The 23,921-nt window shown below is 39.1% G+C and overlaps 1 long non-coding RNA gene across 1 annotated transcript; it reads left to right on the top strand.

Annotated features, from left to right (window-relative positions):
* Positions 1-3,313: 3,313 nt before the first annotated feature.
* Positions 3,314-22,803, top strand: LOC143272369 (uncharacterized). Its single transcript, XR_013049878.1, has 3 exons — positions 3,314-3,451; positions 18,117-18,212; positions 22,273-22,803. It is a non-coding gene; the product is annotated as an uncharacterized LOC143272369 (long non-coding RNA).
* Positions 22,804-23,921: the final 1,118 nt, after the last annotated feature.

Below are 23,921 nucleotides of genomic sequence, written 5' to 3'. Positions count from 1 at the left end.
CACTGAGTTATTTTTATTCACTATGTATGACTTCTATCAGATACAAAAATAACATAAAACACTATTCTTGTGATAAGTGTCAGCAAACCTGAGAATGACTGGACCTAGGTGTCTATTACACAGTTAATATTCCACTTTATAATTGATGCATATAAGCCCATTACCCCATTTTCTGTATGATGGCCTGGCTTGTTGCTAGCTGAATGCCCAAATAATCTGTGATGAAAGGGAAACTGTGATGGGAATATGTTGTATGAGAAAAAATGTTTTCAATAAAAAATTACTTTGATATTTTATCTTACATGAGTCAAAATGGCCAAGATCAATGAAACAAATGACAGCTCATGTTGTTGAGGATGTGGCATAAAGTGGACTCTAATTCCTTGGCTGGTTGGAATGCAAACTTTTACAGCCATGATAGAAATCAATTTAGTGGTTCCTCATGAAGCTGGGAATCAGTCTCCTTCAAGATCCAACTAAACCACTCTTGGGCATATACCCAAATGATGCTTCACCCTATTGTAGAGATACTTGCTCAATCATGATCATTGCTATTCTATTTGTATTCTGTGAAGTTTCATTTATTAATTGTCAGTCTTAGTGCCTGTGCTAACAGTGCTTTGTTCAAAAGACCTTTTCTGTGCCAGTCAGTTCAAGACTATTACCCACTTCTATCAGATTCTATGTATTTGGCTGTATTTTGAGGTCGTTGATCCATTTGCAATTCAGTTTTGTGAAGGGTGATAAGTATTAATCTATTTGCGGTCTTCTCCATGCAGCCATCCAGTTTGACCAGCACCAATTGTTGAAGATGCTTTTTTTTTTTTTTTGTTTCAGTGTGCATTTTTTGTCTCCTTTATCAAAAACCAGGTGACTATAGGTGTGTGGATTTATTCCTGATCAAGTCAAGGTCATTGATCAATGTGTCTTTTTTTGTGCCCAATGCCATGCTAGTTTTATTACTATTGCTCTGTAGTACTAACCTGAGATCACGAATTGTGAAACCTCCAGGAGTTCTTATACTACTTAGGATTGTTTCACCTTTCCTGCTGTGCGTGTGCGTGTGCGTGTGCGTGTGCGTGTGTGTGTGTGTGTGTGTGTTTCATATGAAGCTGAAAATTGTCCTTTAAGTTTCTTTGAAGAATTGTGGTGGAATTTTATTGGGAAGTGAATTAAATCAGTAGATTGCCTTTGGTAAAATGGACATGCCTGCTATATTAATCCTACTGATCCATGAGCATTGGAGATCTTTCCATCCCTCAGTTTTATTCTTCAGTGTTTCAATGTTTTTATCACACAACTCTTTTACTTGCTTAGCTAGAATCCCTCCAAGGTATTTTGTATTATCGAGTCTCTTGTAAAAGGAGATGATTTCCTATTGTTTTCTCCCGGTCTATTTTTCCATTTGCAGGAAGATTACTGATTTTTCTATGCTAATTTTGTGTCCAGCTGTACTAGGTAATCTGGCTCTACTTTTCTGAAAGTGTTTATCAGTTGTAGGAGTTTCCTGTCGTGATTCTCAGGTCCCTTATATATTCTATCATATAGTCTGGAAATCAAGATACTTTGATTTCTTCCTTTACTATATAATATATGTATATATAAAATGTGTGTGTACTATGCATAACATACAATTTAAATTTAAATGTGGAGAGCGTATGGGATTAGGTGGAGTGCTGGAATGCTGTTTCCTGTTAGTCACTGCCTTCAGTCATACTGTGATAGCCATGAGTACAAAAGACAAGGTTGTTGCCGTGAAGAAGCAAAGTCCACTCAGAACTCCAGACAAATGGGACTCTGTGAAACATCTCCTACCTGCCCTGGACACTTATAGGATGCCATAGTTGACAGTTGTCCCTGGCTTGGGGCCCCCATCTCTGTGGTGCCTGGTGTCTTCTCATGTATAAAGGCTTGGTGTGGTCATCCCATGGCCTCCTCTGCTGAGTTGTAGCTGTCCTCTCCCCAGGTCCTTGTTTAGGTAGGTCCTTGGCATAGATCCCAGTATGTAAGCTTTCTACTGCTATAGCACAGGCCCTGTTAAAGGTCTCTTCAAAAACCACACTGTGACTCAAACCCTTTATCAACCCCACCTCCCACTATAACACACTGAAGTTAAATTAAACCTTCATCCCCAGAATCCTGTATATATTTCCCCCACCACATAGCCCAAACTTTCCTGCATACTTTCAATTCCTTCCTAATCCCAGCCCACCCCAGTAGACACGGTGCTTCTTACCATCAACACTACAGCATATACCATGGCAATGAACTATTATATGAGGTAACAGAGGCCTGAGCACACTTCCATCCACCTTCTTCCTATATGCCTGCATGTAGCATTAGGAATGGCCACACTTTCCCACACTGTGCCAAGAACACTGTCCCAACAATTGGGAGGTTGTACATGTGATGAGGTTGTCATCTTATTAAGAAAGCCTGAACACATAATTACCCTTCCCATGTAATAATGTGTATGTTGGTAGAGGAAAACATGTGACATCAATGTCATCTAACTGCACTTTGACATACATGGATGTGGACCTGAAGACAGTACAACACATAGAAGCACATATACAAAGTAAAAACATGTATATAAGTGTATAATTAAAGGCTAGAGTTTCGCCATGGTGTTTCTTGTGATAGTAACATTCATGTTTATTCCCATATTGGCAGCTGAGCACAAATGAAAAGACTGCTTCTGCCAAAGACTGAAATCCTCAGGCAGGAACATACATCTGTACCCTAAATAATTTGCCTACCTTCCCTGGACAGGCAACGAGTGACAGCTATCTGTGGGCTTGCAGACAACAACGTTTCATCCTTCTTTACCTAGGCTGGAGGATGGAGTCCTGGTCCAGTTACATCAGTGTGGCTTCATTCCAAGGCCTCTCTCCCTGGTGAGTGGAGGCGTTTATCTCCCTGTGTTCTTGAGTGGCCAGTCCCACTGCTATGAGTTTTCTGATCCTTGCTGTTTCTAATTCTTCTTTGCATGAGCTGTCCTCAGTCAGGTACACTTCAAGTACCTCATTATGTTTCAGTCTCCCCATTTAAGGTCCCAGTAAAGAAGAGCCTCACACTAAGTGAGTTATTCACATGATGAATTTTGGGTAATGTCAATCCCAGAAAACAGCATAAACCTATGCAGACATGTGGACTTGCTTTGAATACTAGCCCTCCTTGGTAGACCCAGAGTCACCCTCAGTCAAAGACTACAACTATTACTGGGGCATAGATTTATCCTGTGAGATCACAGAGGCCTTACCTCACTTCATTCTGAGAATCACAAAGGGCATTCAGGCCTCAGTTATCTCCCAGTTTGGCCCATCCTTTTTCTCTGCCAACCTACGTATAAGCATCCTCAGAAGCAGTTAGCTTTGGGAGGTATTTCTCATAGACCCTTCCCTGGGAATCATCTACATTCATTTCCTGTCAGCCATCCATCTTCCCACAGGTACTTTAAGCCTTGAGAGAAGGAACACAGTTGAGAATGCTGCTTCCTCAGCTCAAATGTCTGAACCTCATACTCTGCCTCATCATCTCAGATTTTCTATATCCATCATGGTTTATTGTTGTCACTTGGGCTTCACAGTGCCATCTGCTGCCCCTTGTATCTGGTCCCAAAAGGAACCATACCTTGTTTCCTACCTCACATCTATGTACCATTAAGCTATTAGCTTGACTTGGGTTGTGGATTATTAGCTGAGTGTTTGCCTTCAACGCTTACGATCCTGGATTTTAGGGGGAATGAAACAAAAATACATAGATGAATAGTGAATAAATATATACAGTGTGTATGAATCACAAAAGATGTTGTTGCTGGCAGAGCCCAGTTTGTGAGGTGCAAATACTCCTGAGAGCACCTGTTTTTACTTGTCTCATCCTCAGCCAAACTTCTGCTTGAATAAGTGTGTAAAGGGTTGATTCTGCTGTCCAGATACTTGCCAGGTCCTCTGTACCCATGAGCTGGAAGGTTATGCAGTGATGGGCTGGATTTGCTAGCCCTACTCTGACCTTGGACTCTTTGTCAAGCCCATGGCTGGAGCTGCAAACTCTCACCGACCATGTTTCCATTGTGTTTCTTGTGAAGGGATGGTGGGTGTAAAACATTGACTGACTTCTAACACTGGTGACTGACAGCCACTCATGGCCATGCATTCTCTGTAATGATTCAGAATATTGTAAGTCTCAGGCATTAATTGTGAAAAGCATGAAAGCTTTGGCTGAATTAGTCTGGCTCTGATGTGGAGACAGAAAGTCCAGCTCCTGGACTTTACATTCAGATAGCCTCTCACATAACATGACTCATGAGTCATGACTCATGAATGTAGGTGTCATTTGGAGATTGTGGAAAGTCAGCTTGCCTAATGGAAGGACAGTGTTTTACAGCAGGTAAAAGGAGTAGCCACCATTGTATCATAAGCCTGGCATGTGCTGTCCTTCCCATGGGCTGTTTGTGGCTGTTGCTGGCTCTCTACTGTGGAACAAAGATTATATGTGGCAATATTTGGTTGCAGATAGACTTGTATCATTTGTTAATATGAGAAACTGAACTCTCTACTCAATGTATGACCATCTCTTGGGGCTGAAAAGATGAAGTTTGGCCAAACCTGATTAAAAGACTGGAATTAGAACATAAAGTAGAGTTGATTTTAAAGTCACCTGCACTAGCATCAAATCGTACATTGATGTGTTAAGTCTATGTTGAAACTCACAGTTGCATGTGGTTTGGGTTAAATGACCACCATGAGTTTGCTTCACAGTCGGGTGAACACTTGTGCTACTTTTCAGTGAGCCAAATCTCTTTCAGGTTCTATAGCCTCAAGTCTCTGACAGCAGAAATAGTGGCAGCCTAGTTGCCCACTGTTTCCTGGTAGAGATTCAGATCTTCCACTACCCTCATAAAGAACCCAAATTATGTTTTAGGAAGTCCATTTTCTGGAAAAGGCCTGTTACCCTGCATTAAAACTGACACATGAAGCAACATGGTTATCAGAATGATGAAGAGAAATAAGAGGGATAACACTAGGAAGCAGAATATAAACACAAGTTACTGCTATGCAAGTATAGACCCTGTTCAGCAGTTGCTGAAAGCCAACACTGCACCTAATTTGTAATTGAAATTTGAGATGGCCTAGGAGTTTCCCATTGTTTGGCTGTTCTATGTCCTTCCTATTTACCAGCAGATAGGCACTTGGTGGTCCCCATGTATTGGCTATTGTGAATGGCACTGCTATGAGCATGTGAGCACACCTCTGATATACTGGGTCTGTGTCCTTTGATCTGTACCCAAGAGTGTGATTATTGAATCTTGTGGATGTTTTATTTATAGATTATTGAATCTATGTGTTTCATGAAGAGCTTCTTTGTTGTTTTCCAGAATATCAGGACATTCATGTTTATATTTTTTTCTATGATTCAGTGAAAATTAATTTAACTAAAAAAAGTACCATAAATCTGTTGAAGCCCACAGTTGATGAGCTTACAGACCCCATAGGTGAACCTCCTACTACTATTATGCAAAATAGACAGAGGATCAAACTGCTTGGAAATTTCCATTTGATTTTCTAAGGTCTCTTTGGTCCTATGACCCAAATATGTAGCATTTTCATCAAGTTCTGGAGCACCACAAAGATCAATGAGAACAGTCTGTAGCAATGAACTTTTTAAATTCAGTAGCTCCAGCACTAAAATTGTAGGCAGGTAGCATCTAAAATACCAGGAAAATTAACTAGGAAAGTGAAAGATCTTCCACTCAGAAACTGTTGGAGACAAAGGTAATAACAATTTTTTGCCTTCTACCCCAGGTTAAAATTTCAGAAATAATCCATCCTGACTGACATTTGTAATACAGAGATATTCTATGTATACTGCTGGAGGGGTCCACCAACAGTTTCTTTCAGATCTTTATTTTTGAGATATAAATAACAATCAGTGTAGGAAGATATACCTACACATGCAATAGTGGAATGAATGTTATGGGTGTGACTCTCCTAGTTACTTTGCTACTGCTGTGATAAAACTAACAGAAGAAAGAGTCTATCAGGGTCTTACAGAATGAGATGGCAAGTCCATGGTCATCATGGAAGGGATCACGGCAACAGAATAGCAGGCATGGTGCTAGAGCAGTAGTTGAGAGCTTATATCTTGAGATAACAGTCGTGTGGCAGAGAGAAACCTCAAAGTTCACTTCTAGTGTCACACCTCTTCCTTGAATGCCATACCTCCTAATGCTTCCAAAATAGTTGCCCCAACTGGGACCAAAGTACTCATGCATATGAGCTTATGGGGCCATTCTCATTTAAACCACCACAGTGACCAACTACTTTCTGATTAAAATTATGATCTAACCCACAGGAGGAAAAGCATACTTCCTAGTGTAAATCTGGAGAAGAACCTGTGGCTAGCAAACTCACAGGCCCCCAGGGTGAACTCACCACAATACTATATTAAATATTCATATAAAAATGCCTTCTAAATTCACAACTGTATAATTATAGGTATAGAGTGGACAACCTTGTCTTATTCCTGAGTTTAGTAGAATAGATTTGTGTTTCTCTCCATTTAAGTAGATGTTGGCTATGGGCTTTCTGTAAACTGCCATCATTATGTCGAGGTGTGTCTGTTGTGTCTTCAATCTCTCCAGAACTTTTATCATGAAGGGGTGATGAATTTTTTCAAAGGCCTTTTCTGTATCTAGTGAGATGATCATGTGGTTTTTTCTTTCATTTTTTTTTATATTGTGGGTTAAATTTATTGCCTTTTGTATAGTGAACCATCCATGTATCTCTGGGATAAAGCCTACTCAATCATTGTGAATAATCCTTTATATGTGATCTTTGATTCTGTAGGCAAATAGTTTGTTGAATACCTTGATATCTATGTTCGTGATGGATATTGGTCTGTAATTTTCTTTCTTTGTTGGATTTTTGTGTGGTCTGGTTATCAGGGTAAGTATGGACTCATAGAATGAAGTGGGTGATGTTCCTTCTGTTTCTATTTTGTGGAATTATTTGGGAAGTGTTGTCATAACTCTTTGAAAGTCTGATAGACTTCTGTGCTAAAACTGGCCTTGAACTTCTTTTTTCTTTGGTTGGAAGAGTTTTAATGACTGTTTATATTTCCCTAAGAGATATAGATCTTTTCAAATTCCTTATCTGATCTTGATTTGAATTTGGTAAGTGATATGTATTGAGAAAATTAACCATTTCTTTTAGATTTTCCAATTTGGTAAAGAACAGTTATTTAAAGTATATCCTTATGGTTCTCTGGATTTCCTCAGTGTCTGTTGTTATGTCCCCACTTTTGTCTCTGATGTTGTTACTTTGTCTCTTTTCTCCTTGTTTTAGTTGATTTAGAACATAAATACAAAAATATTTTGCCTTCATGCTTATTGCATAGAGGGTTAGAATTGCTATGTCCTTTAAGTAGATTTATCTTTTGATGACAATATGGTGTATTTCCCTATTTCTTCTGATTTGTTTTGGTTCCACAAGCTTCCTTCTTAAGCCAATTTGTTTGGAACAACGTTTTCATCATTTTACACTTTGGTGATATCTCTTTTGATATTAGGGTGAATTTCTTTAATGCAGCAAAAAATGGATTCTGTTTTTGAATCCATTCTTTTATTCTGTGTCTTTTAAGGTGGCTTTGACACCATTGATATTGGGAGGTAGCAATGAGTAACACTGGTTCCTTTTATTTTGTTGTTGTGCTGTGGGTTTTTAATCCTCCCTCTGTTTATTTGCTGGTATGATATCATTTATTCCTTGCATTTTTTTGATTGGTTAGCCTCTTCAGATTCAAATTTTCCTTCTAATGTCTTCTGTGGGGATTGATTGTAGATAGATATTTGTTTTATCATGGAATGCATTTTTTTCTCCTTCCATTGTGATTAAAAGTTTTGGTGGATATAGTAGTCTTGGCTGACACCTGTGATCTCTTAGAGTTTGTAGAACAGCTGTCCAAAGTTCTTATGGCTTTTAGAATCTTCAATGAATAGTCAGGTGTTATTCTAATAGGTTTGCCTTTATAGTTTTTGATCTATTTTTCCTTTCAGGTTTTAATATTATTTCACTGTTCTGTAAATTTCCTGTTTTGATTATTACATGCTGTGGGGAATTTCTCTTCTGTTTTAGTGTGTTTGGTGTTATATATATTACTTATACCTTATATAATTATAATTATATATATTATAATTATATTTTGTGTGATTTTCTTTACCAACTCTTTTAACTTATTGAAGTCATTTTAGTTCTATGATATTTGTGTCATTAAAATGTGACAGTGACTCACTAAATCCATTAACATTTAGGTTTCATAAAAATATATCTTAATGTTATAATTTATTATAACATATTTCAGAAACAAGGAAGAGAGGAAAGTTCCCCATCAAGGGAATGATTATACACTAGGAATTAATAACCTTAAAACATAAAGTATGAAGAAACAAGAGAAATTGAAGTTTTAGAGATTAAATAAAGAGGGAATATGTATATTATATCTTAAGACTAAACTGCTTGCAATAATAAGAAAATATAAACTAGTTCATGCTGAAGATAGTCCAGGTCATATTATAATGATGTGCTAATTAAATTTATACAGACTTTCTTTTAAATGAGGGCTCCTGGGCCAGTGCAGTTGCTCCATGTATAAAATCACTTGCCGTGAAGCCCAATATAATGAGATTAATGCCCAGAACACACATAAACATGGGAAGAGATAAAGGACTCCACAAAGTTGTCTTCTGACCCTCCACCTCATGTGCCACATCATATACCTGCCTCAAACACACATACACACATATAATAAGAAATTAAAAATTAAAGAATGATAAAAATGAGGATTTTTATCCTAAATTCACAGATAAAACTCACAGTCAAATATGAAGAACTTGTTACTTTGAGGAGGCTGTTGGGAATCAGTTGCCCATGAACTGGCACTTCTAACTACAATTTATCATCCTTTGTTCTTTTTAAATGCTTAGATGTAATTTTATTCCACCTTAGAGTACTATCCTATTATTTCCAATTTTGGATAGCACATAGCACAAGAGGCAATTTTCAAAGCCAGCAACATGAAACAGACACAGTAAGTTTCAGTTGCCTTTTCCTCCCTTTATCTCTCTGCAAAGAAAGAACTATATAAATACAGGGGAAAGTGACTTGGTGTAGAGCAGAAAAACAAGTGCAGATTATATATATATATATTGATAACATTAAGTCAATAAAAATGTTTGTACATTCCCTAAAACTTCTTTACAGAGTTTAAGTAATTTTCACATTTATCATATAGATTTTTAGTTAATTTAGGAAGATATTTAGTGTTAGTTAAAATTTTGAGTATTTCAAAGCTTTACTTATTCCTTATTTGAACATTTATAAGAGTAATTATGTGTAATATTAAAATTCATCTGAACCCTGATAGTGCTGGCATTAAGAACAACAATTAGCAAATGGGACCTCCCATAAAACTAAAAAGATTCTGTATGTAAAGGATACCGTCACTTGAGAAAAGAGGCAATCTACAAAATGGGAGAAAAAAATCTCTACCAATTGTACATCTGACAAGCTCGACAAAATAGAGCTCCCTCCCTCCAGCAAAGCTTCTTGTTGGCTACCTGTCCATATCTGGAGAGTGTCCATGAGCCTGGAGGACTGACCTTATCTAAAAGCTCTCTCAAAAAAAAAAAAGAAAGAAAGAAAGAAAGAAAAGAAAAGAAAAAAAAAAGCCTGATTCTTCTTTAGCTTGACCCTTGGCACAGATCCCTGCTGAGACTTGAGCTAGGAGCTCTGCTATAGGACCTTGCTGCCACATACTAAGCTTTGTGAAAGGAGCATGCCACTTAATGCAAATTAAAGTTTACATTATATTCCTTATACTGTGGGATAAAATTGAGCTGATTCATGGAAATCTATCTCCCAAAGGAGATAGTCTCTTTATGCTCTCCTGGGCCACCAAAGGTTTCTGTCACTCCATCTACCTCTTTCCCTTTTGACCTGGTGGCCAACAGACCCAAAGGGAAAGAGGACCCCCACTACTTTTGAATGCTCAGCCATGAATGAGATTTTTTTTTATCATACCCCTCCACTCAAAACTCAGTGATCTATATAGGAGAGAGTCAGAAATATTGTGAGAGCCAGAGGTGGTGAATAATTTTAAGGAAATAGCATTTTCAGACACAAAATAGTAGATGCAATATGAACTCTGAGACTTGACAGCATGCACAAGACATGTATAAGCTTAAGTTAGACAGAAATCCAAGCATGAAGGAGGAGAAGTGAGCACAAAGTCCCACCCTTTATCAAGAAGATATTTTCAAATGATAGCTGTAGGGAGAGAAAAAAAATCATTTTTTTTTCAGTGGAGTGACAGTGAGTATTTCAGCCATATTCTTGGGCAGGTCCAGAGCTCAGGAGTAAATAGTCAACACAAATCAGACTTCATGCTTTTAGTGGCCTTTGTTTTCCTTCCTTCTTTTTCCTTCCTTCATTCCTTTCTTCATAAGTTTTTGTTTTTCAAATATGCATATTTTTATTGAAAATAATTTTTACACACAATATATTTGGATTCTTTTTTTTTCTTTTTTGGTTTTTCAAGACAGAGTTTCTCTGTGTAGCTTTGTGCCTTTCCTGGAACTCACTTGGTAGCCCAGGCTGGCCTCGAACTCACAGAGATCCGCCTGCCTCTGCCTCCTGAGTGCTGGGATTAAAGGCGTGCGCCACCACCGCCCGGCTTGGATTCTTTTTTTTTTAAGAGAGAAAAACATGAAGTTTATTTGGTGGGTGCTAAATTTGTAAGGAGTTAGGTACAGGAAAGAATATGATTAAAAATATACTGTATCACTGCTGTGGGATGGTCTGTATGTCAAATTACTCTGATTGGTCAATAAATAAAACACTGATTGGCCAGTGGTTAGGCAGGAAGTATAGGTGGGACTAACAGAGAGGAGAAAAGAAAGAACAGGAAGGCAAAAGGAGTCACTGCCAGCTGCCACCATGACAAACAGCATGTGAAGATGCTGGTAAGCCACGAGCCATGTGGCAAGGTGTAGATTTATAGAAATGGATTAATTTAAGATATAAGAACTAGATAGCTAGAAGCCTGAGCCATTAGGCCAAACAGTTTAAACAATATAAGTCTCTGTGTTTACTTGGTTGGGTCTGAGCAGCTGTGGGACTGGCAGGTGACAGAGATTTGTCCTGACTATGGGCCGGGCAGGAAAACTCTAGCTACAAATGGTGCCCAATGTATTGGCAAGAGTTTCCACCTAAAACCTGAGAAAAAAGATTCTAAAACAGAGCTAAAAACAGTTCCTAGTTGTTTCTCTCAAGTTAGTGGCAGCCTGCATGTTTGAGCTACTATGGCTGGTTCCTGTCGTGTGCGCTCGACCTGCAGTATGGCAGGAATGAGGCCTCTGCAAGTGGCACATTAATCTGTGTGGTGGATTTAGCCTTTGCTAGTACAAAACAAAAAGAGGTTTCTGGGCTACACATTGCTTTGATAGAAGCATAGACCCACTATTTCTGAGAGTTGATGGCTCCCAGAGCTGGCAGAAAATGTACCACTGCCATGTTGGGAAACAGAAGTGGGTGGATTCAGTAGCCACAGCACTGTTTCAGTCTTAGAATGCTGAAGTTTAAAGCAATAGACTCAAGGTAATATAAAAAAATAAGCCACATAAAGATGGCTACCACACAGAGAATCTGGATTATGTTCTCTTTGATACTCATAACTGAAGAAAAACATTTGATTGCAAAAGCTGTTGAGTTATGCCAAAATGTATATTTTAAAGGTACCTTGACTTCAAAATTTGGATGTAAGGATATGTTGCTTTGGAAAGGAGGCTCTGCTTTTGTTTCCACAGAAAGCCAGAGGCTATGGATTTGTTCCAGATTAAGATACATCAGGTTTGACCAGCCAAGACCCCCTGAAAGGTCTCCAGTGACACCATGGCCCAGATGATCCAACATCCAGAATGGTTTGAAGGCAACTGGCTCAGACAATACAGCCTCATGGACTACTCCATAATCCTAAAAATTTCTTTGTGTCCCCATAAGATACAGCACCGCCCCCCCTCCAGCAGGAAGTAGTAAGAGAAGCTATGCCCAAATTCCCAAATATACCAAGCTGCCTTTGGAGAGTATAAAAGTTAAAACCTTCCTCTTTTAAAAAAAAAAAAAAGAAAAGAAAAGGGGAAGTGCTGTGGGATGGTCTATATGTCAAATTACTCTGATTGGTCAATAAATAAAACACTGATCGGCCCAGTGGCTAGGCAGGAAGCATAGGCTGGACTAACAGAGAGGAGAAAAGAAAGAACAGGAAGGCAGAAGGAGTCACTGCCAGCTGCCACCATGACAAGCAGCATGTGAAGATGCCGGTAAGCCATGAGCCATGTGGCAAGGTGTAGATTTATAGAAATGGATTAATTTAAGATATAAGAACTAGATAGCTAGAAGCCTGAGCCATTAGGCCAAACAGTTTAAACAATATAAGTCTCTGTGTTTTCTTGGTTGGGTCTGAGCAGCTGTGGGACTGGCAGGTGACAGAGATTTGTCTTGACTGTGGGCCAAGCAGGAAAACTCTAGCTACAGTATCACTAACATTTTTAAGGAGAAAAAAATAAGGTCTTTTCAAAATAAAAAAAAAAAAAACCTCTTAGACATAACTGGCAGAGTGGTGGTGAAGAAAGGTGCCCAGTTTTCCCATAGTTCTGCATCTCACCCCACAAAGGACTTAGCTGAAAAGACCAGAAGCTGCTCAGTGTCTGCACCACTTTCAACAGGGAAATAAGTGCTACAGAGAATTCCATTGAGCACACAGTGTTTGAGTTCTAAATTAGCACTTGCCTTGATTTTACTCTCTTGCTAGGCAGTTGTATAATTTCTGATTAAAAACTAAATTGCTCTAGAAAAGACAAGTAAAAATTCCCTCTTTTTAAATTTCAAGATCACCTTCAGGTATATATATATATATATATATATATATACATATATATATATATATGTATATATATATATATATATATATATATATATATATTTTAGTTTTCATTCAATAATTCTATAAAACATTGCTATCATTTTTATACAATCATTGTACATATCATAGATCAAATGCTGTTAGGTACAAGAAACACCAAACCAAGAAAGATACAGCCCAGGCCCTAGGAGATGAAAAAGACAGGTAAATGGAAAGCTGCTGTAGACTATTCCCAGTTCTGTAACAGAAACAGGAATAATGAAACTAGAAGAATGCCACTGCTGTCACTTGTTGGGAAGATGAGGGCCGAAATTAGTCAACAGAGGCAAGCTGGGTTGTCTATATGACCTATGTGTGGTCAGTCTGTTTAGACACCTGTTTTATTTGTAGATGAAGGAAGCTGAATTTTCATTGGAGACTTACTTTAAGTAGTTCTCCAAGCCATTGACAAACTTTTGCTCCAATTCAAAGGCATACAAAATGAATAAAATATTTAAGAAATGAAACTGTGTTTGTTAGGATAGTGATTTGAATGATAAAATATTCCCATAGTCTTGGGCATATGAACATTTGATCTCTAGTTGATGATGGCGTTCGAGTATGTTTAGAAGGCATGGCCTTGGGGAATAATGTCATTTGGGTCAGTCTTTAAGAGGTTAAGGATTCACACCCTTTCTAGTTTTTTATCTTTGCTTCATGCTTGTAGTTCAAGATCTGAAATCTCATCTTGCTGCTCCTGCTGTGATGACTATTGTCTGTTTTTGTGCTTCCACACCATGATGAACTCATACCTCTAACACCATAAGCTAAATAAACATTTCCTCCTTTAAGTTGCCTTGGTCATGGTGTTTTACTACACAATAGAGAAGCAAGCCAATACAGGTAGTTTGTAAAAAGCAGAAGTGTGAAATCTATATATCTAGGGTTCTTCTCCCATGCCTGTCATTAGGAAGTCATGCATTTTAATGAAGTCACTGATTTAAAACTTTATTTTCTGTTTCATGAATGTTTGGCACATGGTAATTTTGATTATTAAACAGAACCTTTAGGGTGTCTAACTCAGCTGTGATGGTTTTTATGTGCCAATGAATTTTCTTTTTCCATCTTTCTCTCAAAGCAGAGTATGAAGTTTTCCTTCAGAGTATTAGGTGTTTTCTAGATAGACCATGGTGAAGTGATAGGATCTGACTTGCCACAGTAACTCATAAAATGCACAACAGCATTTGCCTGTCTATATATCTTAGAACACATATTCTGTGAAAGGCAACTGGCATGTTATAGAGATGTTCAGGTAGTACATTGGAGAGGCTTACCTGTCAAGAAGACTCCATCTAACAGCTATGTGAGACTTCTTGTGCATCCCCCACCCAAGACAAAACAAACCTTAAGATGACTCCATGTCTAGCCAAGAAAGTGACTGTAGTCTTGTTAAGAGACCCTGACCTATAGCCCTCCCACTCGGGTGTGCCAGAATTACTAGCCCATCACAACTTTTAAACAATTAAAGCATTTTGCTTTAAATCTGCATTTTTTGGCACTATGTTATACAGCATAATTACAAAGATATCATTCCTGAATAATCTTTTCTCTGGCTTATGGCCCAATTCAGAGTTTCTGGCATACAAAATCCAGTGAGAAATAATGTAAATATAGATTTGTGTTTTATTCTCTTTTATGAGATGGAGCAAATACTGTTACCCTCACCTTCCTGGTCTTCCTTTGCCCAGCAGTATCATCACTGAAGTTCTTTACTGTAATCATTCTTTATGGTTTAGGAAGCAACTTCAGAAGGAGCTTTGCTTTATCAATGCTGGCAGCTTTCTGTAGCTTTCTTCAACTGCATACTCTTCTTCATCCAGGAACAAGCTCTATTTACATAGATATTTTCACTCCTGAACCTCCTATTAACAGAACTAAATCAAGATGTAACCTAAGGCAAGAAGCTTGCATTAGTTTCTAGTTTCCCATAGTAAATATCAGCATAAAATTGTGCTCGATGGCCTTGGACTAAAGGAAAACATGGAGCAGGGGTGGGTGTGGCCTGTGTTCAGTGTAGTGGGTAGCCATTCCATCTTTGACCTGGAAGTTCCAAGCCCCATCAAGGCTTCAGTAATGGTTACACCTACAAGGCGGGGTAGAGAGAGGACCCTGAAGACCTGAGATCCAGATGCATGGCTCTCTTGGTTCCTGGACCCTGGACACTGGAGGTAGACCGAGCAGAGTTCTCCAGAGAACCCCGCAGGACTGCACCTTTTCCAGACCCTGTAGCCTATCTCTTCACTTGTAAGTTACCCCACAAAATAAACCTCCCTTTTAACTACATGGAGTTGCTGTGGATATTGCTATATGTAAATAAACCTGATTGGCCAATAGCCAGACAGGAAGTATAGGCAGGACTAACAGAGAGGAGAATTGAGGGAGGAGGAAGGAGAGAGGAGACTGCCTGGAGCCGCCACCAGGAGGAGCAAGATGTAAGGTACCAGTAAGCCATGTGGCAAAGTAAAGATTAATAGAAATGGGCTGAATATAAGAGTGAGAGCTAGACAATGATAGGCCCGAGCTAATGGCCAAGCAGTTTAAATGATGTAAAAGTCTGTGTGTTTATTTTATAAGTGGGCTCTGGGACTGGCGGGACTTGGGAGCTGAAGAGAAATTCTACAGCTACATGGAGTGGCCTTAATAATTTTACCAATATGTGGGCTGGAGAGATGGCTCAGTGTTTAAGAACACTGGTTGTTCTTCCAGAGGTCCTGAGTTCAATTCCCAGTGCCTACATGGCAGCTTACAGTTCAGTCACCTGTCTGGGGGTGAGTCACACAGCTCAGCTTTACTAGATGTCTCACCGTGAACACTCTGGCAGATGGCTCCAACTTAAACTTTTCTAACCAGAAAACTAGAGTATTGATACCTACCTTACAAAGCCATTCTAAGAAGGTAGAAGATTCCTTAATCAAGTGTCTTTGCCTGCTTTAGCTGTTGTTAGGAAGTTAAAGGACACCCTGGCAGGACAGTCATTTAAAAGCCGGTCACATTGCAAGATCTCAGAGACTACCAGCACCGGTTCATTTCTTCTCTATCACGATGCAAGCACAGCACACTGCAAGAGGAGTCAGGAGGGCAGCTGGTCCTCTGGGAGCCAGGACTGCCTCACCTAGAGAGGGAAGGAAATGAAGGAAGGAACTTCAATGTGGTGTCTTGGGGCCTAGGATTATAACTGTTGAATAAGGGTATGGTCACATAGAAAAGGAAGATTTTAAGACTTGAGAAAAATACTTGTGCTTCTTGTGTTCAGAAAAAGAGTCACTTTTTAAAATATGTAGTTTAATGTAACTGAAGTGTTTGCTATTCACCTCTGGAAGCCTACATACTTTAAAACCAGACATTTAGTCTGAAGAATGTAGTGAGTCTAGTAAACTGTATGACTTTAAAATGCTAATGTCACTTTTAATTTTACTGGTAACAGCATAAATGGACTTAAATGCAGGGTATTAAATCGTAATAAGTAACCATGCTGAACCATAAGCCATCTGATATGACAAATGGTCATTTATTCATCATTTTTGTATTGCTGCCAGATCTGATAGGATAATATTTAAAATTTATTAAGCAATACATCAAAACGAATCATCTAGTTCCATATTATATTCACAATAGTAGCAATGGCTGTTGCCAGTGCTAGTCAAGTATAAATTACTGCTCAATTTGAACATGATGCTACTGCAGTATAATGCCCTGTGGCTAAGAAAGTCATTAGCTTGTAACAGTATTGTCCTGCCTAGAACAGGAGTAAGCCTGCATACACACACACACACACACACACACACACACACACACACACACACACACACCATGAGAACATTTAGCACTGTAGACAAAGAAGAAATAAAGAGATAGAAGAAGACATTAAGCAGACAGTCCTCTGATTTACAGCAAGCAAAGCGGGGGTGAATGAGTACCAAATGAGATTGAAGGGAAAGGTTATCTCCTGTAGGAAGTTAACACATTCTCCTATCTCCAGGGGAGCAGAGTTCAAAGTCAGGTCAACCAGGCAAACTTGGAACTTAAGGGAATCAGAAACCAGAGATCTTTTGCACAAAGCTATTGCTTCCAAAAGACAAATCTACAACTAGTTTAAGTAGAAGGCCCTTCTAATATTATTTAACTGTTGATCACCAGAAGTTATAAACTATATGGTAGGACACTTAAATCTATCACAGTCATGAATGCAAGTGCATGTCTGTGTGAGAGGGACAGAGACTCTAAGGAGAGTTCAAATAGTATTTTGGAGCTTTGTGACATGTGTGTTTCACCTGTCTTCCAACAGCAAGGAGAGAAATGTGTATTTGTAAGGCACTATCTCCTCAGCAGTAAAACGTTTTTTAGTTTACATGTTGTACGCCCCACTTTTATGTTTTTCAAACAACAACACTATGATTACTCCTCCTACAGCAGAAGCTGTGCTCAGGAGAGTGTCGAACTACAAAGCTATTAAGTGGCAAGACCAGAGCATGAAGTCAAGAGTCACTAGCTTCCCCAAAGTTTCTAAGAACAGGGGCGGGAATGTGTGTAATCAATCAGGTTCCTTGCTGCTTTTGAAAATTATGTTAGGTTACATCTTGACACATATAAATTATTAATCCCTTCAGCAAGGAATAGTCTTGACCTATTATGGCAACTACCTGGAAACTGACATACTCACTCACTCAGCAAATCTTCAGTTTTTACTACATCCCCATACATGTTCTGGATTCTGCAGTGTATCCATAAGTCAAACATTGAATCTGACTTCTGATTGCATTGGTCTGCAGTTCACTGAAGAAGCAGGTCAAACACTGTTGACATTATGACTCTGAAAAGGTGTTCAGGATTCTCCTAGAAACTCTTCCAACATACACTAAGAAGCCCGGATAGTTGACCTTGGAAATGTACCCTACATCTATAGGTAGAGGCTGAGCCCAGGTTCTGAGTCACCCTTAGGCTGCAAAACAGGAACCCTAGGTACTCTCTCCCATCCAGAGAGTTTGATTTATAAAGTAAACACTGTTCAGGATCCAGACCCATTTTCCATGAAGGAGAACAGCTTCTTCCTCCCGACTTCATAAACAGCAAAAAGCTATTTACTGATCTCTCACTTTCAGGGTGCTCAGCTATTCAAGAATGACATTTGAGCTGGCTCCTACTTTTATGAGAGGTGCACTAACTAATGAAGACCTGTCTAAGAGATGCTCTGCTTTGTAAGTCCTCTCACCTGTGCATATTAGGTTATTTTTTTCATAAGTGAACATAGGTTAATCTGGGAAGCGAAAGAAATGAGGTACATCCAAACAGAGTGATGTACTTTCTACAGTGCAAAAAATAGTTAAAATCTATATTCCTCCCTCAAAAGAAAAACAAAAATAGAGGCTCATTTGTAAACTATGTGGTATTTTCCAATTAAAACTTAAAGAAATTAAGAGAAGCCATAAGACAGCGACAATGAGAAAGAAACAGGGAGGGAGACCTAGAGAGAGGGAAGGAGGGAGGGAGGGAGGGAGGGAGGGAGGGAGAGAGAGAGAGAGAGAGAGAGAGAGAGGGAGAGAGAGAGAGAGAGAAAGAAAATTTTCTTTGCTTAAGTAGTAAGTACCTTTGGGGAAGGAAGATGGGTGGAGCATCGAGTGACCATATTTATCCTGTCTATTCCTGTACTAGTCAGAAGTTCCATGTCTAAGCAGCAACAATTTTCTAAGCATCAGGCTTAAAGCGTACTCTTGTGGGACTTTTATCAATAAAGAACCTATAGGGTAATTATGACTAGTTTTCTATTTCATTTAATTCTTTGTGCTCACTAAGTGAATGAATGCTTTATTACAAATAATAAAGTTAAAGCTACAATGTTAATATATGTATCATGGGAGTTTTAACAATAAAGCTTAGTTTTCAGAATGCTTCAAGGAAAGGCAAACCTTCCTACAAGCTGGTCTCTAGAGAATTCTATGTAGCTTCTCCGGAAAGTGTGGAAATGACAAGGAAATGTGGAGGGCTCAGAGTGGAAGATAGCTACATGGTAGCAAACACCCTTCCTAGAAGAAGATCTCCAAGCACATCAATGAACTGTAACAAAATATATAATGAGCATTTAAATTCATTTGTAAATGTTTTTAAGTCCTATAGAAATTCCTACGTTTCCATGTTTATTGCTGCATCAAAAAGTCACTTACCCTTTGCCTTTTAGTTTCTCATCTATAAAATGGCCATAAACTTGCCTTACCATTACAGCTTTGAGTGAGATTTCCTGGAAATGAGATGAACTATTGGACTGAGCACCTGGTTGCACATACTGGTTGCATTCTAGGCAAAGTAATATCAGTGTTTAGTGACTTCATCAGACAGGTCAGTGACAACAAAAACTCATGCCACAGCCTGTTAGTGACACAGTCAAAATTAAAACCACTGATCCATATTTACATCACACAATGACTAAAGTGTGGTGATATTTTAATTGTGCTAAAATGTGATTTTATTTGTATATTAATAAATAAAGTTTGCCTGGAGATAAGAGGTCATAGCGAGCCAGAGACAGCAGTCAGGCAGTGGTAGCCCATGCCTTTAATCCAATCACATGGCAGGCAGAGTCTCTGTGTGGTCAATGACACAGCTAAGCGTGGTGACATGAAACTTTAACCCCAGTACCAACCATAGAGACCAGGAGGTCTATATAGACAGACAGTGATGAGGAAGTCATGTGGCTGGGCTTAGGGACAATGAGAAAGCAGAACAGGAAAACAATAAAAACACAAGTCAGACATTAGAAGTTCTCTCTCTGGGGAAGCTACTGCAGGTGGTAAGCTAAAGCTAGGTGGCTCTTGCTCTGATCTCTTTGGCTTTAACACTGTATTTGGTTCTGTGTTTCTTATTTAATAAGACTGTTTTGAAATTCATCTACACTAAAGTGCTTATTTGGAGCATGGATTTCCCCAGCTCATACCTGCTTTCACCGGTTCAGAAGGGCCAATTGCAAACAGCACCTCTCCCTGTCTGATTTCACAGGCTGTCAGGAGCAGAAACCTGAACTCCAGCTGAGAATTTACACCACAGAAACTAAGAAGGGCTGCTAGGTGAGGATTTCACTTCTAGGATCCGGTGGTGAAATCTCACCAGCATCTCTCTCCTGGCCTGCAGATTTAGATGCAGCTGTACATTGTCTCTTCTTGGTTGGGAGATCTCTATGAGAGGCCCACAGGATTTCAAATCATCAGATTCCATTTGTAGTTCATGTTTCCAGTGTGTACTCCATTGCCTTGGGGCAACTTCCAGAGAGGGTATTTTCCATTGTATAAGTCTCTAGGTGTCTTTTTAAAAAATCTTATAGCATCATTTTTTGAGAATTGCCTTTTCCAATATTTCCTGAAGGCACAGTAAAAGCCCTTCAGAGAAATCAGAACATTGATTTTTTTTCTCTCCCCTCTTTTATGTTGATCACTCAGAGCAGATCCCCCTGCCCTAGCCTCAGGCAGGATTAATTGCTCAGGCCTCTGCTCCTTGGCATCTTGCTCACACTGTTAATGCAGTACTCATCACACAGTACCAATGGCAGGTTTTTCCTGCCTCTTTTTTGAGCAGAATCAAAAGCTGTTCAAGGGCCTCAGTTCGTATTTTCTCTTTTAGCCCTAAAATGATCCCTGGATTTCATAAGTGAACTGAGAAGTCCTGGCAGACAAAACATGCAGCCAGCCTTCTGTCTGCACACATTCCTCAGTTAAAAGAACACTGTATTGGGGGAAAAAAAGCTAACTACACATTATTTTCCTAGGTCATAAAAATGGTTAAATAACTGCTTATACAATGACATTCAAATAACAAACCGATGCAGTAAGGTAGGAAAATTAAGCAGCAATGGGATTTTTGTCAAGGAGACAACGAGCTTTGTGTTTTCTGTATATTGCCAGGTCCTCTGGTGGCTCTAACAACACATCCATATCAGACAGGGGCAGGATATGTAATCACTGTATATAACTACCAACTGTGTCACCTGGCAGCAGCTCTCAGCTCCATTAAAACTAACTTCTGTTTTAGAATAAGTATTTCTAAGACTTCTTCTATCCTAGAATCAAACTCACAGCTAGATCTGGCATATACCCTTAACCTGGTATTCTTCTCCTGCATCGATGCTATTATTTGAATATTTGGTCTTTATATAATATCCTATAGTTCTTGCATTTTCCTTTCCCACGTGTCTTTGTCAGTGCTTTGTTGCTGTGAAGAGACACCATGACCAAGGCAACTCTTACAAAAGCATTGAACTGGGACTTGCTTAGTCAGAGGCTTAGTTCATGGTCAGCATGGCAGGGTGCCCAGTGGCACACAGGCAGACATGGTGTTAGAGAAGTTCTACATCTGGAGCTGCAGGCAACCAGAAGGGAATGACGCTGGTCCTGGCTTAGGCTTTTTGAAACCCCAAAGCCCACCACTTCTGACACATTTCCTCCAAGGCTACACCTCTTCATCTTTCTCAAGTAATACCACCCACTAATGACTAAACATTCAAATATATGAGTCTATGGGGCCATTCTTACTCTAACCACCACAAAAAATATTGCAGAGTCTTCAAAAAGATTCAAAATGTAGCCACATTTCTGGGAAATTTAGTATTTTTCAAAACTATAATAACACTTTATGTATAAAATGAGGCTTCATACTAAAGTACTAGGGATAAAAGCTTTTACAGTAGTTTTCAACCTGTGGGTTGTGACCTCGTTAGTGGTGGAAGGACCCTTTCACAGGGGTCACATATCAGATATCCTACATATCAAGTACTTGTATTACTGTTCATAACAGTGGCAAAATTATAGTTACCATGTAGAAACAAAAATAATTTTACCGTCAAGAGTCATCACAACATGAGTAACTGTATTAAAGGGACACAGCATTAGGAAGGTTGAGAATCCTGGCTTATAGGCTATAAACATTAGTATCTGTACAGAGCTGAAAAGTCACCATCCACCTAGGTCAAGTTTATCACATGGAATTTTTCTGCAGAACACAGGACAACTCATACCTGGAACCCACCTGCCAACTGCTGATCCATAGCTATCTATCCATGATAACCGTGCTTTCCTCAGTTTGCCAAATAGCACCTGGTGTGTTAGAATTTCTGGTATAAAGAGACTCTAAACTTTTGGTGAAATAGAGATAATCATAATATTTTTTTCTACACGCCAAACCCAGAACGAAAATTCAATGTAAAACATATTTTTGAAAACTCTTAACCAACTATAACAAATCAGATAAATCAAAAATATTTTTTTTCTTTTGCAGAGACTTGCTTTGAAGCCAATTTGGACATCCCTCACATTCTCAGGGCTTTGAGATCCTTCCTCTACCCCACTGTGACCATTAGAAGAGTGTTTTCCTGTGCCAAGGGCAACACTCTCCTAGAATCACCATGGATTAAATTCCACTTCTTACAGTTTCTCCTGCAATTGTATTTCAACATTCTAAATCCAAATTGTGACACACTAACTGGTTGATACTGCCATCTAGTGACTCTTACAAACCAATCAACGGATACCATTAAATTCAGCTACACAGGTACTTAAACACATTTATAGTGTTTAAATTTCTAATTTTCCAAAGCCGGTGTTCAGCTCTCATTTATATTAATGGGTCTGTGAGAACAAAGTGGCAATTTCTTCTACAGCTGATGTTCCACCAGCACTGTTGCAGCAGTGTGACAGGACAGTGTCTTTTGTTACCCAGCAGTGTGCCCGCTGTGGCAGACACCTCATCTTGACTCCCCACATTCATAGACTTTCTCTCTTTGCAGCAGAGGGGGCTGGCAGCTTTGTAACCATGACATTCTGAATTTTCATTCAGGCTCGAGAGTACATCTTTGCTCAGGCATGAAACATTTAACCTCAGTGAGTGCTTGAATGGTAGGAATGTAAAACCTGCCATATATCTTATCTGCATTTTCAGACAAGTGCACCCCTTATCCAGGTAGCTCCCTTAGGAGAAATGTCATGGGGATTTAAAACTGCCCTGGGAAGTCATGCATGATCCATTGTATTATGGTCGAAGGCTTGTGTGGCATGGTCAGGATTCAAAACTGTGTCCTGAGCCCACAGCCTTGTCACAGTTTAGGGCAAGTGGCTAGGGAATGATTCCCAGGGCCTGAGGATGAGAACCAATCAAATGCATAAATTTATCGATTACTGGTAATAATACTTTTTGTCTTCTCTCATGCTTCTTTCCCACTGACAGTTAAGCCTTAACCACTAGTTTCTCTGAATACAACACTGTATCATTTCCTATATTTTAGAATGAAAGACAAAAAATATAATAATAATCATATGAAGAAAGCAGGAATCCCCGTGTAGTTAAGGGAGAGATAACGATTGAGGAAAAACAGAACCTTCTTCCTTCCCTGCTTTAAACTCTACAGCTCACTCCCCTCCACCTTGAGACAGGATCTCATGTATCCAAGGCTGCCTTGAACTCACTGTGGAGCCAAGAATGACCCTGAACATCTGATCATCTAGATTCTCCTGCCTCCAGCTTCATAGTGCCCATTTACAGCTGTGACTTTTTGAGGTATTTGTTGCACCATTAATTATTATTTGCCAAGCATAATCAATCCTAGCAACAGAATGAGAGCAGCAAAGAGTCCAGGGCCAGTGGGGTGTCTTCCTGCACAAGTCCACATTCCAAAGAATGCCTCAGACACAAGGGTGAAGGGAACTATTGCCTTGCTATTAACCCTCAAGCATCTACTGAGAATCATCTTGATTGTAGGCTATACATAAAACGTCACTCATGACCATTTCTTCTCAGAACCTAGTTCAATAGTACCATGTTTTCACTAATGGATTATTGAACATTTCCTAATTGATTTATCTCTTGTTCATTTGTAAAATCAGAGTATTGTAGCAAAGAGTGGTCACTTTCATTTTCTTTAATTAATAAGG

This window comes from Peromyscus maniculatus, chromosome 3 (assembly GCF_049852395.1).
Source record: "Peromyscus maniculatus bairdii isolate BWxNUB_F1_BW_parent chromosome 3, HU_Pman_BW_mat_3.1, whole genome shotgun sequence".
Taxonomy (NCBI): Eukaryota; Metazoa; Chordata; class Mammalia; order Rodentia; family Cricetidae; genus Peromyscus; species Peromyscus maniculatus.
Note: the sequence above shows the minus strand (reverse complement) of the source record. Positions and strands in the feature narration are given on the sequence as shown.